We start from the raw sequence: 21,166 nt of genomic DNA on the forward strand, positions 1-21,166 counted from the left end.
TGAGACTAGATATCAATTACAGGAAAAGATCTGTAAAAAATACAAACACATGGAGGCTACACAATACACTACTTAATAACGAAGTGATCACTGAAGAAATCAAAGGGGAAATCAAAAAATACCTAGAAACAAATGACAATAGAGATACGACGACCCAAAACCTATGGGACGCAGCAAAAGCAGTGCTAAGAGGGAAGTTTATAGCAATACAAGCCTATCTCAAGAAACAGGAAACATCTCGAATAAACACCTAACCTTGCACCTAAAGCAATTAGAGAAAGAAGAAAAAAAAAACCCAATGCCAGAAGAAGGAAAGAAATAATAAAGATCAGGTCAGAAATAAATGAAAAAGAAATGAAGGAAACAATAGCAAAAATCAGTGAAACTAAAAGCTGGTTCTTTGAGAAGATAAACAAAATTGATAAACCATTAGCCAGACTCATCAAGAGAAAAAGGGAGAAGACTCAAATGAATAGAATTAGAAATGAAAAAGGAGAAGTAACCACTGACACTGCAGAAATACAAACGATCATGAGAGATTACTACAAGCAACTCTATGCCAATAAGGTGGACAACCTGGAAAAAATGGACAGATTCTTAGAAATGCACAAACTGCCGAGACTGAACCAGGAAGGAATAGAAAATATGAACAGACCAATCACAAGCACTGAAATTGACACTGTGATTAAAAACCTTCCAACAAACAAAAGCCCAGGACCAGATGGCTTCACAGGTGAATTCTATCAAACATTTAGAGAAGAGCTAACACCTATCCTTCTCAAACTCTTCCAAAATATAGCAGAGGGAGGAACACTCCCCAACTCATTCTACGAGGCCACCATCACCCTGATACCAAAAGCAGACAAAGATGTCACAAAGAAAGAAAACTACAGGCCAATATCACTGATGAACAGAGATGCAAAAATCCTCAACAAAATACTAGCAAACAGAATCCAACAGCACATTAAAAGGATCATACACCATGATCAAGTGGGGTTTATTCCAGGAATGCAAGGATTCTTCAGTATACGCAAATAAATCAATGTGATACACCATATTAACTAATTGAAGGAGAAAAACCATATGATCATCTCAATAGATGCAGAGAAAGCTTTCGACAAAATTCAACACCCATTTATGATAAAAGCCCTGCAGAAAGTAGGCATAGAGGGAACTTTCCTCAACATAATAGAGGTCATATATGACAAACCCACAGCCAACATTGTCCTCAATGGTGAAAAACTGAAACCATTTCCACTAAGATCAGGAACAAGACAAGGTTGCCCACTCTCACCACTATTATTCAACATAGTTTTGGAAGTGTTAGCCACAGCAATCAGAGAAGACAAAGAAATAAAAGGAATCCAAATCGGGAAAGAAGAAGTAAAGCTGTGACTGTTTGCAGATGACATGATACTATACTTAGAGAATCCTAAAGATGCTACCAGAAAACTCCTAGAGTTAATGAATGAATTTGGTAAAGTAGCAGGATACAAAATTAATGCACAGAAATCTCTTGCATTCCTATATACTAATGATGAAAAATCTGAAAGTGAAATTAAGAAAACACTCCCGTTTACCATTGCAACAAAAAGAATAAAATATCTAGGAATAAACCTACCTAAGGAGACAAAAGACCTGTATGCAGAAAATTATAACACACTGATGAAAGAAATTAAAGATGATACAAATAGATGGAGAGATATACCATGTTCCTGGATTGGAAGATTCAACATTGTGAAAATGACTCTACTACCCAAAGCAATCTACAGATTCAATGCAATCCCTATCAAACTACCACTGGCATTTTTCACAGAACTAGAACAAAAAATTTCACAATTTGTATGGAAACACAAAAGACCCCGAATGGCCAAAGCAATCTTGAGAACGAAAAATGGACCTGGAGGAATCAGGCTCCCTGACTTCAGAATATATTACAAAGCTTCAGTAATCAAGACAGTTTGGCACTGGCACAAAAACAGAAATATAGATCAATGGAACAGGATAGAAAGCCCAGAGATAAACCCACGCACATATGGTCACCTTATCTTTGATAAAGGAGGCAAGCATATACAGTGGAGAAAAGACAGCCTCTTCAATAAGTGGTGATGGGAAAATTGGACAGGTACATGTAAAAGTACGAAATTAGAACACTCCCTGACACCATGCACAAAAATAAACTCAAAATGGATTAAAGACCTAAGTGTAAGGCCAGACACTATCAAACTCTTAGAGGAATACATAGGCAGAACACTCTATGACATACATCACAGCAAGATTCTTTTTGACCCAGCTCCCAGAGAAATGGAAATAAGAACACAAATAAACAAATGGGACCTAATGAAACTTAAAAGCTTTTGCACAGCAAAGGAAACCATAAACAAGACCAAAAGACAACCCTCAGAATGGGAGAAAATATTTGCAAATGAAGCAACTGACAAAGGATTAATCTCCAAGATTTTCAAGCAGCTCATGCAGCTCAATAACAAAAAAACGAACAACCCAATCCAAAAATGGGCAGAAGACCTAAATAGACATTTCTCCACAGAAGATATACAGATGGCCTACAGACACATGAAAGAATGCTCAACATCATTAATCATTAGAGAAATGCAAATCACAACTACAATGAGATATCATCTCACACCCGTCAGAATGGCCATCATCAAAATATCTAGAAACAATAAATGCTGGAGAGGGTGTGGAGGAAAGGGAACACTCTTGCACTGTTGGTGGGAATATAAATTGATACAGCCACTATGGAGAACAGTATGGAGGTTCCTTAAAAAACTACAAATAGAACTACCATACGACCCAGCAATCCCACTACTGGGCATATACCCTGAGAAAACCATAGGTCAAAAAGAGTCATGTACCAAAATGTTCATTGCAGCTCTATTTACAATAGCCAGGACATGGAAGCAACCTAAATGTCCATCATTGGATGAACGGATAAAGAATATGTGTCACATATATACAATGGAATATTACTCAGCCATAAAAAGAAACGAAACTGAGTTATTTGTAGTGAGGTGGATAGACCTAGAGTCTGTCATACAGCGTGAAATAAGTCAGAAAGAGAAAAACAAATACCATATGCTAACACATATATATGGAATCTAAAAAACAAACAAAAAAATGGTCATGAAGAACCTAGGGGCAAGATGGGAATAAAGACACAGACCTACTAGAGAGTGGACTTGAGGATATGGGGAGGGGGAAGGGTAAGCTGGGACGAAGTGAGAGAGTAGCATGGACATATATACACTACCAAATGTAAAATAGATAGCTAGTGGGAAGCAGCCGCATAGCACAGGGAGATCAGCTCGGTGCTTTGTGACCACCTAGTGGGGTGGGATAGGGAGGGTGGGAGGGAGGGAGACACAAGAGGGAAGAGATATGGGGATATATGTATATGTATAACTGATTCACTTTGTTATAAAGCAGAAACTAACACCCCATTGTAAAGCAATTATACTCCAATAATGATGTTAAAAAAAATAAAAAAAATAAAAATTAAAAATAAATTCTGGAGAAGGTGTGGAGAAAAGGGAACACTCTTGCACTGTTGGGAATGTAAATTGATACAGCCGCTACGGAGAACAGTATGGAGGTTCCTTTAAAAACTAAAAATAAAGCTACCATACGACCCAGCAATCCCACTACTGGGCATATACCCTGAGAAAACCATAATTCAAAAAGAGTCATGTACCAAAATGTTCATTGCAGCTCTATTTACAATAGCCAGGACATGGAAGCAACCTAAATGTCCATCATCGGATGAATGGATAAAGAAGATGTGGCACATATATAAAATGGAATATTACTCAGCCATAAAAAGAAATGAAATGGAGTTATTTGTAGTGAGGTGGATGGAGTTAGTGTCTGTCATACAGAGTGAAGTAAGTCTGAAAGAGAAAAAGAAATACAGTATGCTAACACATATATATGGAATCTAAGGGGAAAAAAAAAAAGGTCATGAAGAACATAGTGGCAAGACAGGAGGGAGGAGAGAGGATGGCGGAAGAGTAAGACGCGGAGATCACCTTCCTTCCCACAGATACAGTAGAAATACATCTACACGTGGAACTGCTCCTACAGAACACCCACTGAACGCTGGCAGAAAACGTCAGACCTCCCAAAAGGCAAGAAACTCCCCCCGTACTTGGGTAGGGCAAAAGAAAAAAGAAATAACAGAGACAAAAGAATAGGGACGGCACCTGCACCAGTGGGAGGGAGCTGTGAAGGAGGAAAGATTTCCACGCACTAGGAAGCCCCTTCGCGGGCAGAGACTGCGGGTGGCAGAGGGGGGAAGCTTCGGAGCCACGGAGGAGAGCGCAGCCACAGGGGTGCGGAGGGCAAAGAGGAGAGGCTCCCGCACGGAGGAGCGGTGCCGACCAGCACTCACCAGCCCAAGAGGCTTGTCTGCTCCCCCGCCGGGGCAGGCGGGGGCTGGGAGCTGAGGCTCGGGCTTCGGTTGGATCGCAGGGAGAGGACTGGGGTTGGCTGCGTGAACGAAGCCTGAAGGGGTTAGTGCACCACAGCTAGCCGGGAGGGAGTCCGGGAAAAGGTCTGCAGCTGCCAAAGAGGCCAGAGACTTTTTCTTCCCTCTTTGTTTCCTGGTGCGCGAGGAGAGGGGATTCAGAGCGCCGCCTAAACGAACTTCAGAGACGGGCGCGAGCTGCGGCTATCAGCGCGGACCCCACAGCAACAGGGGCCCAGAGGAAAAAACGGAGAGATTCCCGCACAGAGGCTCGGCGCCGAGCAGCACTCAGCAGCCTGAGAGGCTTGTCTGCTCACCCGCCGGGGTGGGCGGGGCTGGGAGCTGAGGCTCGGGCTTCGGTTGGATCGCAGGGAGAGGACTGGGGTTGTCGGTGTAAACACAGCCTGAAGGGGTTAGTGCACCACAGCTAGTCGGGAGGGAGTCCGGGAAAAGGTCTGCAGCTGCCGAAGAGGCAGGAGACTTTTTCTTGCCTCTTTGTTTCACGGCGCGCAAGGAGAGGGGATTCAGAGCGCCGCCTAAACGAACTCCAGAGACAGGCGCGAGACGCGGCGATCAGCGTGGACCCCAGTGGTGGGCGTGAGACGCTGGGGCTGCTGCTGCCACCTCCAAAAAGCCTGTGTGTGAGCACAGGTCACTCTCCACACCACCCCTCCCGGGAGCCTGTGCAGCCCGCCACTGCCAGGGTCCCGTGATCCGGGGAGAACTTCCCCGGGAGAACGCACTGTGCGCCTCAGGCTGGTGCAACGTCACACCGGCCTCTGCCAATGCAGGCTCGCCCCGCCTCCTCTGTACCCCTCCCTCCCCGCAGCCTGAGTGAGCCAGAGCCCCCGAAGCAGCTTCTCCTTTAACCCCGTCCTGTCTGGGCAGGGAATAGACGCCATCAGGCGACCTACACGCAGAGGCGGGTCCAAATCCAAAGCTGAACCCCGGGAGCTGTGTGAACAGAGAAGAGAAGGGGAAATCTCTCCCAGAAGCCTCAGAAGCAGTGGATTAAAACTCCACAAACAACTTGATGTGCCTGCATCTGTTGAATACCTGAATAGACAACGAATCATCCCAAATTCAGGAGGTGGACTTTCAGAGCAGGATATATTAATTTTTCCCATTTTCCTTTTTTTTGTGAGTGTATATGTATATGCATCTGGGTGAGATTTTGTCTGTATAGCTCTGCTTTATAATAGCTTTATTTTACTTCACTATATTATAGCCTCTTTCTTTCTTTCTATTTTTTCTCCCTTTTACTCTGAGCCGTGTGGACGAAAGGCTCTTGGTGCTCCAGCCAGGCATCAGGGCCGTGCCTCTGAGGTGGGAGAGCCAACTTCAGGACACTGGTCCACAAGAGACCTCCCAGCTCCACGTAATACCAAATGGCGAAAATCTCTCAGAGATCTCCATCTCAACATCAAGACCCAGCTTCACTCAATGACCAGCAAGCTACAGTGCTGGACACCCTATGCCAAACAACTAGCAAGACAGGAACACAGCCCCATCCATTAGCAGAGAGGCTGCCTAAAATCATAATAAGGCCACAGACACCCCAAAAAACACCACCAGATGTGGATGTGCCCACCAGAAAGACAAGATCCAGCCTCATCCACCAGAACACAGGCACTAGTCCCCTCCACCAGGAAGCCTACACAACCCACTGAAACAACCTTAGCCACTGGGGACAGATACCAAAAACAACGGGAACTACGAACCTGCAGCCTGTGAAAAGGAGACCCCAAACACAGTAAGATAAGCAAAATGAGACGACAGAAAAACACACAGCAGATGAAGGAGCAGGGTCAAAACACACCAGACTTAACAAATGAAGAGGAAATAGGTAGTCTACCTGAAAAAGAATTCAGAATAATGATAGTAAAGATGATCCAAAATCTTGGAAATAGAATAGACAAAATGCAAGAAACATTTAACAAGGACGTAGAAGAACTAAAGAGGAACCAAGCAATGATGAAAAACACAATAAATGAAATTAAAAATACTCTAGATGGGATCAATAGCAGAATAACTGAGGCAGAAGAAAGGATAAGTGACCTGGAAGATAAAATGGTGGAAATAACTACTGCAGAGCAGGATAAAGAAAAAAGAATGAAAAGAACTGAGGACAGTCTCAGAGACCTCTGGGACAACATTAAACGCACCAACATTCGAATTATAGGGGTCCCAGGAGAAGAAGAGAAAAAGAAAGGGACTGAGAAAATATTTGAAGAGATTATAGTTGAAAACTTCCCTAATATGGGAAAGGAAATAGTTAATGAATTTCTGGAAGCACAGAGAGTCCCATACAGGATAAACCCAAGGAGAAAGACGCCAAGACACATATTAATCGAACTGTCAAAAATTAAATATAAGGAAAACATATTAAAGGCAGCAAGGGAAAAACAAGAAATAACACACAAGGGAATCCCCATAAGGTTAACATCTGATCTTTCAGCAGAAACTCTGCAAGCCAGAAGGGAATGGCAGGATATACTTAAAGTGATGAAGGAGAAAAACCGACAAACAAGATTACTCTACCCAGCAAGGATCTCATTCAGATGTGATGGAGAAATTAAAACCTTTACAGACAAGCAAAAGCTGAGAGAGTTCAACACCACCAAACCAGCTTTACAACAAATGCTAAAGGAACTTCTCTAGGCAAGAAACACAAGAGAAGGAAAACACCTACAATAACAAACCCAAAACATTTAAGAAAATGGGAATAGGAACATGCATATCGATAATTACCTTGAATGTAAATGGACTAAATGCTCCCACCAAAAGACACAGGCTGGCTGAATGGATACAAAAACAAGACCCATATATATGCTGTCTACAAGAGACCAACTTCAGACCTAGAGACACATACGGACTGAAAGTGAGGGGATGGAAAAAGATATCCCATGCAAATGGAAATCAAAAGAAAGCTGGAGTAGCAATTCTCATATCAGACAAACTAGAGTTTAAAATAAAGACTATTACAAGAGACAAAGAAGGACACTATATAATGATCAAGGGATCGATCCAAGAGGAAGGTATAACAATTGTAAATATTTATGCACCCAACATAGGAGCACCTCAATACATAAGGCAAATACTAACAGCCATAAAAGGGGAAATCGACAGCAACACAATCATAGGAGGGGACTTTAACACCCCACTTTCACCAATGGACAGATCATCCAAAATGAAAATAAATAAGGAAACACAAGCTTTAAATGATACATTAAACACGATGGACTTAATTGATATTTATAGGACTTTCCACCCAAAAACAACAGAATACACATTTTTCTCAAGTGCTCATGGAACATTCTCCAGGATAGATCATATCTTGGGTCACAAATCAAGCCTTGGTAAATTTAAGAAATTGAAATCGTATCAAGTATCTTTTCCGACCACAACGCTATGAGACTAGATATCAATTACAGGAAAAGATCTGTAAAAAATACAAACACATGGAGGCTACACAATACACTACTTAATAACGAAGTGATCACTGAAGAAATCAAAGGGGAAATCAAAAAATACCTAGAAACAAATGACAATAGAGATACGACGACCCAAAACCTATGGGACGCAGCAAAAGCAGTGCTAAGAGGGAAGTTTATAGCAATACAAGCCTATCTCAAGAAACAGGAAACATCTCGAATAAACAACCTAACCTTGCACCTAAAGCAATTAGAGAAAGAAGAAAAAAAAAACCCAATGCCAGAAGAAGGAAAGAAATAATAAAGATCAGGTCAGAAATAAATGAAAAAGAAATGAAGGAAACAATAGCAAAAATCAGTGAAACTAAAAGCTGGTTCTTTGAGAAGATAAACAAAATTGATAAACCATTAGCCAGACTCATCAAGAGAAAAAGGGAGAAGACTCAAATGAATAGAATTAGAAATGAAAAAGGAGAAGTAACCACTGACACTGCAGAAATACAAACGATCATGAGAGATTACTACAAGCAACTCTATGCCAATAAGGTGGACAACCTGGAAAAAATGGACAGATTCTTAGAAATGCACAAACTGCCGAGACTGAACCAGGAAGGAATAGAAAATATGAACAGACCAATCACAAGCACTGAAATTGACACTGTGATTAAAAACCTTCCAACAAACAAAAGCCCAGGACCAGATGGCTTCACAGGTGAATTCTATCAAACATTTAGAGAAGAGCTAACACCTATCCTTCTCAAACTCTTCCAAAATATAGCAGAGGGAGGAACACTCCCCAACTCATTCTACGAGGCCACCATCACCCTGATACCAAAAGCAGACAAAGATGTCACAAAGAAAGAAAACTACAGGCCAATATCACTGATGAACAGAGATGCAAAAATCCTCAACAAAATACTAGCAAACAGAATCCAACAGCACATTAAAAGGATCATACACCATGATCAAGTGGGGTTTATTCCAGGAATGCAAGGATTCTTCAGTATACGCAAATAAATCAATGTGATACACCATATTAACTAATTGAAGGAGAAAAACCATATGATCATCTCAATAGATGCAGAGAAAGCTTTCGACAAAATTCAACACCCATTTATGATAAAAGCCCTGCAGAAAGTAGGCATAGAGGGAACTTTCCTCAACATAATAGAGGTCATATATGACAAACCCACAGCCAACATTGTCCTCAATGGTGAAAAACTGAAACCATTTCCACTAAGATCAGGAACAAGACAAGGTTGCCCACTCTCACCACTATTATTCAACATAGTTTTGGAAGTGTTAGCCACAGCAATCAGAGAAGACAAAGAAATAAAAGGAATCCAAATCGGGAAAGAAGAAGTAAAGCTGTGACTGTTTGCAGATGACATGATACTATACTTAGAGAATCCTAAAGATGCTACCAGAAAACTCCTAGAGTTAATGAATGAATTTGGTAAAGTAGCAGGATACAAAATTAATGCACAGAAATCTCTTGCATTCCTATATACTAATGATGAAAAATCTGAAAGTGAAATTAAGAAAACACTCCCGTTTACCATTGCAACAAAAAGAATAAAATATCTAGGAATAAACCTACCTAAGGAGACAAAAGACCTGTATGCAGAAAATTATAACACACTGATGAAAGAAATTAAAGATGATACAAATAGATGGAGAGATATACCATGTTCCTGGATTGGAAGATTCAACATTGTGAAAATGACTCTACTACCCAAAGCAATCTACAGATTCAATGCAATCCCTATCAAACTACCACTGGCATTTTTCACAGAACTAGAACAAAAAATTTCACAATTTGTATGGAAACACAAAAGACCCCGAATGGCCAAAGCAATCTTGAGAACGAAAAATGGACCTGGAGGAATCAGGCTCCCTGACTTCAGAATATATTACAAAGCTTCAGTAATCAAGACAGTTTGGCACTGGCACAAAAACAGAAATATAGATCAATGGAACAGGATAGAAAGCCCAGAGATAAACCCACGCACATATGGTCACCTTATCTTTGATAAAGGAGGCAAGCATATACAGTGGAGAAAAGACAGCCTCTTCAATAAGTGGTGATGGGAAAATTGGACAGGTACATGTAAAAGTACGAAATTAGAACACTCCCTGACACCATGCACAAAAATAAACTCAAAATGGATTAAAGACCTAAGTGTAAGGCCAGACACTATCAAACTCTTAGAGGAATACATAGGCAGAACACTCTATGACATACATCACAGCAAGATTCTTTTTGACCCAGCTCCCAGAGAAATGGAAATAAGAACACAAATAAACAAATGGGACCTAATGAAACTTAAAAGCTTTTGCACAGCAAAGGAAACCATAAACAAGACCAAAAGACAACCCTCAGAATGGGAGAAAATATTTGCAAATGAAGCAACTGACAAAGGATTAATCTCCAAGATTTTCAAGCAGCTCATGCAGCTCAATAACAAAAAAACGAACAACCCAATCCAAAAATGGGCAGAAGACCTAAATAGACATTTCTCCACAGAAGATATACAGATGGCCTACAGACACATGAAAGAATGCTCAACATCATTAATCATTAGAGAAATGCAAATCACAACTACAATGAGATATCATCTCACACCCGTCAGAATGGCCATCATCAAAATATCTAGAAACAATAAATGCTGGAGAGGGTGTGGAGGAAAGGGAACACTCTTGCACTGTTGGTGGGAATATAAATTGATACAGCCACTATGGAGAACAGTATGGAGGTTCCTTAAAAAACTACAAATAGAACTACCATACGACCCAGCAATCCCACTACTGGGCATATACCCTGAGAAAACCATAGGTCAAAAAGAGTCATGTACCAAAATGTTCATTGCAGCTCTATTTACAATAGCCAGGACATGGAAGCAACCTAAATGTCCATCATTGGATGAACGGATAAAGAATATGTGTCACATATATACAATGGAATATTACTCAGCCATAAAAAGAAACGAAACTGAGTTATTTGTAGTGAGGTGGATAGACCTAGAGTCTGTCATACAGCGTGAAATAAGTCAGAAAGAGAAAAACAAATACCATATGCTAACACATATATATGGAATCTAAAAAACAAACAAAAAAATGGTCATGAAGAACCTAGGGGCAAGATGGGAATAAAGACACAGACCTACTAGAGAGTGGACTTGAGGATATGGGGAGGGGGAAGGGTAAGCTGGGACGAAGTGAGAGAGTAGCATGGACATATATACACTACCAAATGTAAAATAGATAGCTAGTGGGAAGCAGCCGCATAGCACAGGGAGATCAGCTCGGTGCTTTGTGACCACCTAGTGGGGTGGGATAGGGAGGGTGGGAGGGAGGGAGACACAAGAGGGAAGAGATATGGGGATATATGTATATGTATAACTGATTCACTTTGTTATAAAGCAGAAACTAACACCCCATTGTAAAGCAATTATACTCCAATAATGATGTTAAAAAAAATAAAAAAAATAAAAATTAAAAATAAATTCTGGAGAAGGTGTGGAGAAAAGGGAACACTCTTGCACTGTTGGGAATGTAAATTGATACAGCCGCTACGGAGAACAGTATGGAGGTTCCTTTAAAAACTAAAAATAAAGCTACCATACGACCCAGCAATCCCACTACTGGGCATATACCCTGAGAAAACCATAATTCAAAAAGAGTCATGTACCAAAATGTTCATTGCAGCTCTATTTACAATAGCCAGGACATGGAAGCAACCTAAATGTCCATCATCGGATGAATGGATAAAGAAGATGTGGCACATATATAAAATGGAATATTACTCAGCCATAAAAAGAAATGAAATGGAGTTATTTGTAGTGAGGTGGATGGAGTTAGTGTCTGTCATACAGAGTGAAGTAAGTCTGAAAGAGAAAAAGAAATACAGTATGCTAACACATATATATGGAATCTAAGGGGAAAAAAAAAAGGTCATGAAGAACATAGTGGCAAGACAGGAGGGAGGAGAGAGGATGGCGGAAGAGTAAGACGCGGAGATCACCTTCCTTCCCACAGATACAGTAGAAATACATCTACACGTGGAACTGCTCCTACAGAACACCCACTGAACGCTGGCAGAAAACGTCAGACCTCCCAAAAGGCAAGAAACTCCCCCCGTACTTGGGTAGGGCAAAAGAAAAAAGAAATAACAGAGACAAAAGAATAGGGACGGCACCTGCACCAGTGGGAGGGAGCTGTGAAGGAGGAAAGATTTCCACGCACTAGGAAGCCCCTTCGCGGGCAGAGACTGCGGGTGGCAGAGGGGGGAAGCTTCGGAGCCACGGAGGAGAGCGCAGCCACAGGGGTGCGGAGGGCAAAGAGGAGAGGCTCCCGCACGGAGGAGCGGTGCCGACCAGCACTCACCAGCCCAAGAGGCTTGTCTGCTCCCCCGCCGGGGCAGGCGGGGGCTGGGAGCTGAGGCTCGGGCTTCGGTTGGATCGCAGGGAGAGGACTGGGGTTGGCTGCGTGAACGAAGCCTGAAGGGGTTAGTGCACCACAGCTAGCCGGGAGGGAGTCCGGGAAAAGGTCTGCAGCTGCCAAAGAGGCCAGAGACTTTTTCTTCCCTCTTTGTTTCCTGGTGCGCGAGGAGAGGGGATTCAGAGCGCCGCCTAAACGAACTTCAGAGACGGGCGCGAGCTGCGGCTATCAGCGCGGACCCCACAGCAACAGGGGCCCAGAGGAAAAAACGGAGAGATTCCCGCACAGAGGCTCGGCGCCGAGCAGCACTCAGCAGCCTGAGAGGCTTGTCTGCTCACCCGCCGGGGTGGGCGGGGCTGGGAGCTGAGGCTCGGGCTTCGGTTGGATCGCAGGGAGAGGACTGGGGTTGTCGGTGTAAACACAGCCTGAAGGGGTTAGTGCACCACAGCTAGTCGGGAGGGAGTCCGGGAAAAGGTCTGCAGCTGCCGAAGAGGCAGGAGACTTTTTCTTGCCTCTTTGTTTCACGGCGCGCAAGGAGAGGGGATTCAGAGCGCCGCCTAAACGAACTCCAGAGACAGGCGCGAGACGCGGCGATCAGCGTGGACCCCAGTGGTGGGCGTGAGACGCTGGGGCTGCTGCTGCCACCTCCAAAAAGCCTGTGTGTGAGCACAGGTCACTCTCCACACCACCCCTCCCGGGAGCCTGTGCAGCCCGCCACTGCCAGGGTCCCGTGATCCGGGGAGAACTTCCCCGGGAGAACGCACTGTGCGCCTCAGGCTGGTGCAACGTCACACCGGCCTCTGCCAATGCAGGCTCGCCCCGCCTCCTCTGTACCCCTCCCTCCCCGCAGCCTGAGTGAGCCAGAGCCCCCGAAGCAGCTTCTCCTTTAACCCCGTCCTGTCTGGGCAGGGAATAGACGCCATCAGGCGACCTACACGCAGAGGCGGGTCCAAATCCAAAGCTGAACCCCGGGAGCTGTGTGAACAGAGAAGAGAAGGGGAAATCTCTCCCAGAAGCCTCAGAAGCAGTGGATTAAAACTCCACAAACAACTTGATGTGCCTGCATCTGTTGAATACCTGAATAGACAACGAATCATCCCAAATTCAGGAGGTGGACTTTCAGAGCAGGATATATTAATTTTTCCCATTTTCCTTTTTTTTGTGAGTGTATATGTATATGCATCTGGGTGAGATTTTGTCTGTATAGCTCTGCTTTATAATAGCTTTATTTTACTTCACTATATTATAGCCTCTTTCTTTCTTTCTTTCTTTCTATTTTTTCTCCCTTTTACTCTGAGCCGTGTGGACGAAAGGCTCTTGGTGCTCCAGCCAGGCATCAGGGCCGTGCCTCTGAGGTGGGAGAGCCAACTTCAGGACACTGGTCCACAAGAGACCTCCCAGCTCCACGTAATACCAAATGGCGAAAATCTCTCAGAGATCTCCATCTCAACATCAAGACCCAGCTTCACTCAATGACCAGCAAGCTACAGTGCTGGACACCCTATGCCAAACAACTAGCAAGACAGGAACACAGCCCCATCCATTAGCAGAGAGGCTGCCTAAAATCATAATAAGGCCACAGACACCCCAAAAAACACCACCAGATGTGGATGTGCCCACCAGAAAGACAAGATCCAGCCTCATCCACCAGAACACAGGCACTAGTCCCCTCCACCAGGAAGCCTACACAACCCACTGAAACAACCTTAGCCACTGGGGACAGATACCAAAAACAACGGGAACTACGAACCTGCAGCCTGTGAAAAGGAGACCCCAAACACAGTAAGATAAGCAAAATGAGACGACAGAAAAACACACAGCAGATGAAGGAGCAGGGTCAAAACACACCAGACTTAACAAATGAAGAGGAAATAGGTAGTCTACCTGAAAAAGAATTCAGAATAATGATAGTAAAGATGATCCAAAATCTTGGAAATAGAATAGACAAAATGCAAGAAACATTTAACAAGGACGTAGAAGAACTAAAGAGGAACCAAGCAATGATGAAAAACACAATAAATGAAATTAAAAATACTCTAGATGGGATCAATAGCAGAATAACTGAGGCAGAAGAAAGGATAAGTGACCTGGAAGATAAAATGGTGGAAATAACTACTGCAGAGCAGGATAAAGAAAAAAGAATGAAAAGAACTGAGGACAGTCTCAGAGACCTCTGGGACAACATTAAACGCACCAACATTCGAATTATAGGGGTCCCAGAAGAAGAAGAGAAAAAGAAAGGGACTGAGAAAATATTTGAAGAGATTATAGTTGAAAACTTCCCTAATATGGGAAAGGAAATAGTTAATGAATTTCTGGAAGCACAGAGAGTCCCATACAGGATAAACCCAAGGAGAAAGACGCCAAGACACATATTAATCGAACTGTCAAAAATTAAATATAAGGAAAACATATTAAAGGCAGCAAGGGAAAAACAAGAAATAACACACAAGGGAATCCCCATAAGGTTAACATCTGATCTTTCAGCAGAAACTCTGCAAGCCAGAAGGGAATGGCAGGATATACTTAAAGTGATGAAGGAGAAAAACCGACAAACAAGATTACTCTACCCAGCAAGGATCTCATTCAGATGTGATGGAGAAATTAAAACCTTTACAGACAAGCAAAAGCTGAGAGAGTTCAACACCACCAAACCAGCTTTACAACAAATGCTAAAGGAACTTCTCTAGGCAAGAAACACAAGAGAAGGAAAACACCTACAATAACAAACCCAAAACATTTAAGAAAATGGGAATAGGAACATGCATATCGATAATTACCTTGAATGTAAATGGACTAAATGCTCCCACCAAAAGACACAGGCTGGCTGAATGGATACAAAAACAAGACCCATATATATGCTGTCTACAAGAGACCAACTTCAGACCTAGAGACACATACGGACTGAAAGTGAGGGGATGGAAAAAGATATCCCATGCAAATGGAAATCAAAAGAAAGCTGGAGTAGCAATTCTCATATCAGACAAACTAGAGTTTAAAATAAAGACTATTACAAGAGACAAAGAAGGACACTATATAATGATCAAGGGATCGATCCAAGAGGAAGGTATAACAATTGTAAATATTTATGCACCCAACATAGGAGCACCTCAATACATAAGGCAAATACTAACAGCCATAAAAGGGGAAATCGACAGCAACACAATCATAGGAGGGGACTTTAACACCCCACTTTCACCAATGGACAGATCATCCAAAATGAAAATAAATAAGGAAACACAAGCTTTAAATGATACATTAAACACGATGGACTTAATTGATATTTATAGGACTTTCCACCCAAAAACAACAGAATACACATTTTTCTCAAGTGCTCATGGAACATTCTCCAGGATAGATCATATCTTGGGTCACAAATCAAGCCTTGGTAAATTTAAGAAATTGAAATCGTATCAAGTATCTTTTCCGACCACAACGCTATGAGACTAGATATCAATTACAGGAAAAGATCTGTAAAAAATACAAACACATGGAGGCTACACAATACACTACTTAATAACGAAGTGATCACTGAAGAAATCAAAGGGGAAATCAAAAAATACCTAGAAACAAATGACAATAGAGATACGACGACCCAAAACCTATGGGACGCAGCAAAAGCAGTGCTAAGAGGGAAGTTTATAGCAATACAAGCCTATCTCAAGAAACAGGAAACATCTCGAATAAACAACCTAACCTTGCACCTAAAGCAATTAGAGAAAGAAGAAAAAAAAAACCCAATGCCAGAAGAAGGAAAGAAATAATAAAGATCAGGTCAGAAATAAATGAAAAAGAAATGAAGGAAACAATAGCAAAAATCAGTGAAACTAAAAGCTGGTTCTTTGAGAAGATAAACAAAATTGATAAACCATTAGCCAGACTCATCAAGAGAAAAAGGGAGAAGACTCAAATGAATAGAATTAGAAATGAAAAAGGAGAAGTAACCACTGACACTGCAGAAATACAAACGATCATGAGAGATTACTACAAGCAACTCTATGCCAATAAGGTGGACAACCTGGAAAAAATGGACAGATTCTTAGAAATGCACAAACTGCCGAGACTGAACCAGGAAGGAATAGAAAATATGAACAGACCAATCACAAGCACTGAAATTGACACTGTGATTAAAAACCTTCCAACAAACAAAAGCCCAGGACCAGATGGCTTCACAGGTGAATTCTATCAAACATTTAGAGAAGAGCTAACACCTATCCTTCTCAAACTCTTCCAAAATATAGCAGAGGGAGGAACACTCCCCAACTCATTCTACGAGGCCACCATCACCCTGATACCAAAAGCAGACAAAGATGTCACAAAGAAAGAAAACTACAGGCCAATATCACTGATGAACAGAGATGCAAAAATCCTCAACAAAATACTAGCAAACAGAATCCAACAGCACATTAAAAGGATCATACACCATGATCAAGTGGGGTTTATTCCAGGAATGCAAGGATTCTTCAGTATACGCAAATAAATCAATGTGATACACCATATTAACTAATTGAAGGAGAAAAACCATATGATCATCTCAATAGATGCAGAGAAAGCTTTCGACAAAATTCAACACCCATTTATGATAAAAGCCCTGCAGAAAGTAGGCATAGAGGGAACTTTCCTCAACATAATAGAGGTCATATATGACAAACCCACAGCCAACATTGTCCTCAATGGTGAAAAACTGAAACCATTTCCACTAAGATCAGGAACAAGACAAGGTTGCCCACTCTCACCACTATTATTCAACATAGTTTTGGAAGTGTTAGCCACAGCAATCAGAGAAGACAAAGAAATAAAAGGAATCCAAATCGGGAAAGAAGAAGTAAAGCTGTGACTGTTTGCAGATGACATGATACTATACTTAGAGAATCCTAAAGATGCTACCAGAAAACTCCTAGAGTTAATGAATGAATTTGGTAAAGTAGCAGGATACAAAATTAATGCACAGAAATCTCTTGCATTCCTATATACTAATGATGAAAAATCTGAAAGTGAAATTAAGAAAACACTCCCGTTTACCATTGCAACAAAAAGAATAAAATATCTAGGAATAAACCTACCTAAGGAGACAAAAGACCTGTATGCAGAAAATTATAACACACTGATGAAAGAAATTAAAGATGATACAAATAGATGGAGAGATATACCATGTTCCTGGATTGGAAGATTCAACATTGTGAAAATGACTCTACTACCCAAAGCAATCTACAGATTCAATGCAATCCCTATCAAACTACCACTGGCATTTTTCACAGAACTAGAACAAAAAATTTCACAATTTGTATGGAAACACAAAAGACCCCGAATGGCCAAAGCAATCTTGAGAACGAAAAATGGACCTGGAGGAATCAGGCTCCCTGACTTCAGAATATATTACAAAGCTTCAGTAATCAAGACAGTTTGGCACTGGCACAAAAACAGAAATATAGATCAATGGAACAGGATAGAAAGCCCAGAGATAAACCCACGCACATATGGTCACCTTATCTTTGATAAAGGAGGCAAGCATATACAGTGGAGAAAAGACAGCCTCTTCAATAAGTGGTGATGGGAAAATTGGACAGGTACATGTAAAAGTACGAAATTAGAACACTCCCTGACACCATGCACAAAAATAAACTCAAAATGGATTAAAGACCTAAGTGTAAGGCCAGACACTATCAAACTCTTAGAGGAATACATAGGCAGAACACTCTATGACATACATCACAGCAAGATTCTTTTTGACCCAGCTCCCAGAGAAATGGAAATAAGAACACAAATAAACAAATGGGACCTAATGAAACTTAAAAGCTTTTGCACAGCAAAGGAAACCATAAACAAGACCAAAAGACAACCCTCAGAATGGGAGAAAATATTTGCAAATGAAGCAACTGACAAAGGATTAATCTCCAAGATTTTCAAGCAGCTCATGCAGCTCAATAACAAAAAAACGAACAACCCAATCCAAAAATGGGCAGAAGACCTAAATAGACATTTCTCCACAGAAGATATACAGATGGCCTACAGACACATGAAAGAATGCTCAACATCATTAATCATTAGAGAAATGCAAATCACAACTACAATGAGATATCATCTCACACCCGTCAGAATGGCCATCATCAAAATATCTAGAAACAATAAATGCTGGAGAGGGTGTGGAGGAAAGGGAACACTCTTGCACTGTTGGTGGGAATATAAATTGATACAGCCACTATGGAGAACAGTATGGAGGTTCCTTAAAAAACTACAAATAGAACTACCATACGACCCAGCAATCCCACTACTGGGCATATACCCTGAGAAAACCATAGGTCAAAAAGAGTCATGTACCAAAATGTTCATTGCAGCTCTATTTACAATAGCCAGGACATGGAAGCAACCTAAATGTCCATCATTGGATGAACGGATAAAGAATATGTGTCACATATATACAATGGAATATTACTCAGCCATAAAAAGAAACGAAACTGAGTTATTTGTAGTGAGGTGGATAGACCTAGAGTCTGTCATACAGCGTGAAATAAGTCAGAAAGAGAAAAACAAATACCATATGCTAACACATATATATGGAATCTAAAAAACAAACAAAAAAATGGTCATGAAGAACCTAGGGGCAAGATGGGAATAAAGACACAGACCTACTAGAGAGTGGACTTGAGGATATGGGGAGGGGGAAGGGTAAGCTGGGACGAAGTGAGAGAGTAGCATGGACATATATACACTACCAAATGTAAAATAGATAGCTAGTGGGAAGCAGCCGCATAGCACAGGGAGATCAGCTCGGTGCTTTGTGACCACCTAGTGGGGTGGGATAGGGAGGGTGGGAGGGAGGGAGACACAAGAGGGAAGAGATATGGGGATATATGTATATGTATAACTGATTCACTTTGTTATAAAGCAGAAACTAACACCCCATTGTAAAGCAATTATACTCCAATAATGATGTTAAAAAAAATAAAAAAAATAAAAATTAAAAATAAATTCTGGAGAAGGTGTGGAGAAAAGGGAACACTCTTGCACTGTTGGGAATGTAAATTGATACAGCCGCTACGGAGAACAGTATGGAGGTTCCTTTAAAAACTAAAAATAAAGCTACCATACGACCCAGCAATCCCACTACTGGGCATATACCCTGAGAAAACCATAATTCAAAAAGAGTCATGTACCAAAATGTTCATTGCAGCTCTATTTACAATAGCCAGGACATGGAAGCAACCTTAATGTCCATCATCGGATGAATGGATAAAGAAGATGTGGCACATATATAAAATGGAATATTACTCAGCCATAAAAAGAAATGAAATGGAGTTATTTGTAGTGAGGTGGATGGAGTTAGTGTCTGTCATACAGAGTGAAGTAAGTCTGAAAGAGAAAAAGAAATACAGTATGCTAACACATATATATGGAATCTAAGGGGAAAAAAAAAAGGTCATGAAGAACATAGTGGCAAGACAGGAGGGAGGAGAGAGGATGGCGGAAGAGTAAGACGCGGAGATCACCTTCCTTCCCACAGATACAGTAGAAATACATCTACACGTGGAACTGCTCCTACAGAACACCCACTGAACGCTGGCAGAAAACGTCAGACCTCCCAAAAGGCAAGAAACTCCCCCCGTACTTGGGTAGGGCAAAAGAAAAAAGAAATAACAGAGACAAAAGAATAGGGACGGCACCTGCACCAGTGGGAGGGAGCTGTGAAGGAGGAAAGATTTCCACGCACTAGGAAGCCCCTTCGCGGGCAGAGACTGCGGGTGGCAGAGGGGGGAAGCTTCGGAGCCACGGAGGAGAGCGCAGCCACAGGGGTGCGGAGGGCAAAGAGGAGAGGCTCCCGCACGGAGGAGCGGTGCCGACCAGCACTCACCAGCCCAAGAGGCTTGTCTGCTCCCCCGCCGGGGCAGGCGGGGGCTGGGAGCTGAGGCTCGGGCTTCGGTTGGATCGCAGGGAGAGGACTGGGGTTGGCTGCGTGAACGAAGCCTGAAGGGGTTAGTGCACCACAGCTAGCCGGGAGGGAGTCCGGGAAAAGGTCTGCAGCTGCCAAAGAGGCCAGAGACTTTTTCTTCCCTCTTTGTTTCCTGGTGCGCGAGGAGAGGGGATTCAGAGCGCCGCCTAAACGAACTTCAGAGACGGGCGCGAGCTGCGGCTATCAGCGCGGACCCCACAGCAACAGGGGCCCAGAGGAAAAAACGGAGAGATTCCCGCACAGAGGCTCGGCGCCGAGCAGCACTCAGCAGCCTGAGAGGCTTGTCTGCTCACCCGCCGGGGTGGGCGGGGCTGGGAGCTGAGGCTCGGGCTTCGGTTGGATCGCAGGGAGAGGACTGGGGTTGTCAGTGTAAACACAGCCTGAAGGGGTTAGTGCACCACAGCTAGTCGGGAGGGAGTCCGGGAAAAGGTCTGCAGCTGCCGAAGAGGCAGGAGACTTTTTCTTGCCTCTTTGTTTCACGGCGCGCAAGGAGAGGGGATTCAGAGCGCCGCCTAAACGAACTCCAGAGACAGGCGCGAGATGCGGCGATCAGCGTGGACCCCAGTGATGGGCGTGAGACGCTGGGGCTGCTGCTGCCACCTCCAAAAAGCCTGTGTGTGAGCACAGGTCACTCTCCACACCACCCCTCCCGGGAGCCTGTGCAGCCCGCCACTGCCAGGGTCCCGTGATCCGGGGAGAACTTCCCCGGGAGAACGCACTGTGCGCCTCAGGCTGGTGCAACGTCACACCGGCCTCTGCCAATGCAGGCTCGCCCCGCCTCCTCTGTACCCCTCCCTCCCCGCAGCCTGAGTGAGCCAGAGCCCCCGAAGCAGCTTCTCCTTTAACCCCGTCCTGTCTGGG

The sequence above is a fragment of the Eschrichtius robustus genome, chromosome 18 (assembly GCF_028021215.1).
Source record: "Eschrichtius robustus isolate mEscRob2 chromosome 18, mEscRob2.pri, whole genome shotgun sequence".
Lineage (NCBI taxonomy): Eukaryota > Metazoa > Chordata > Mammalia > Artiodactyla > Eschrichtiidae > Eschrichtius > Eschrichtius robustus.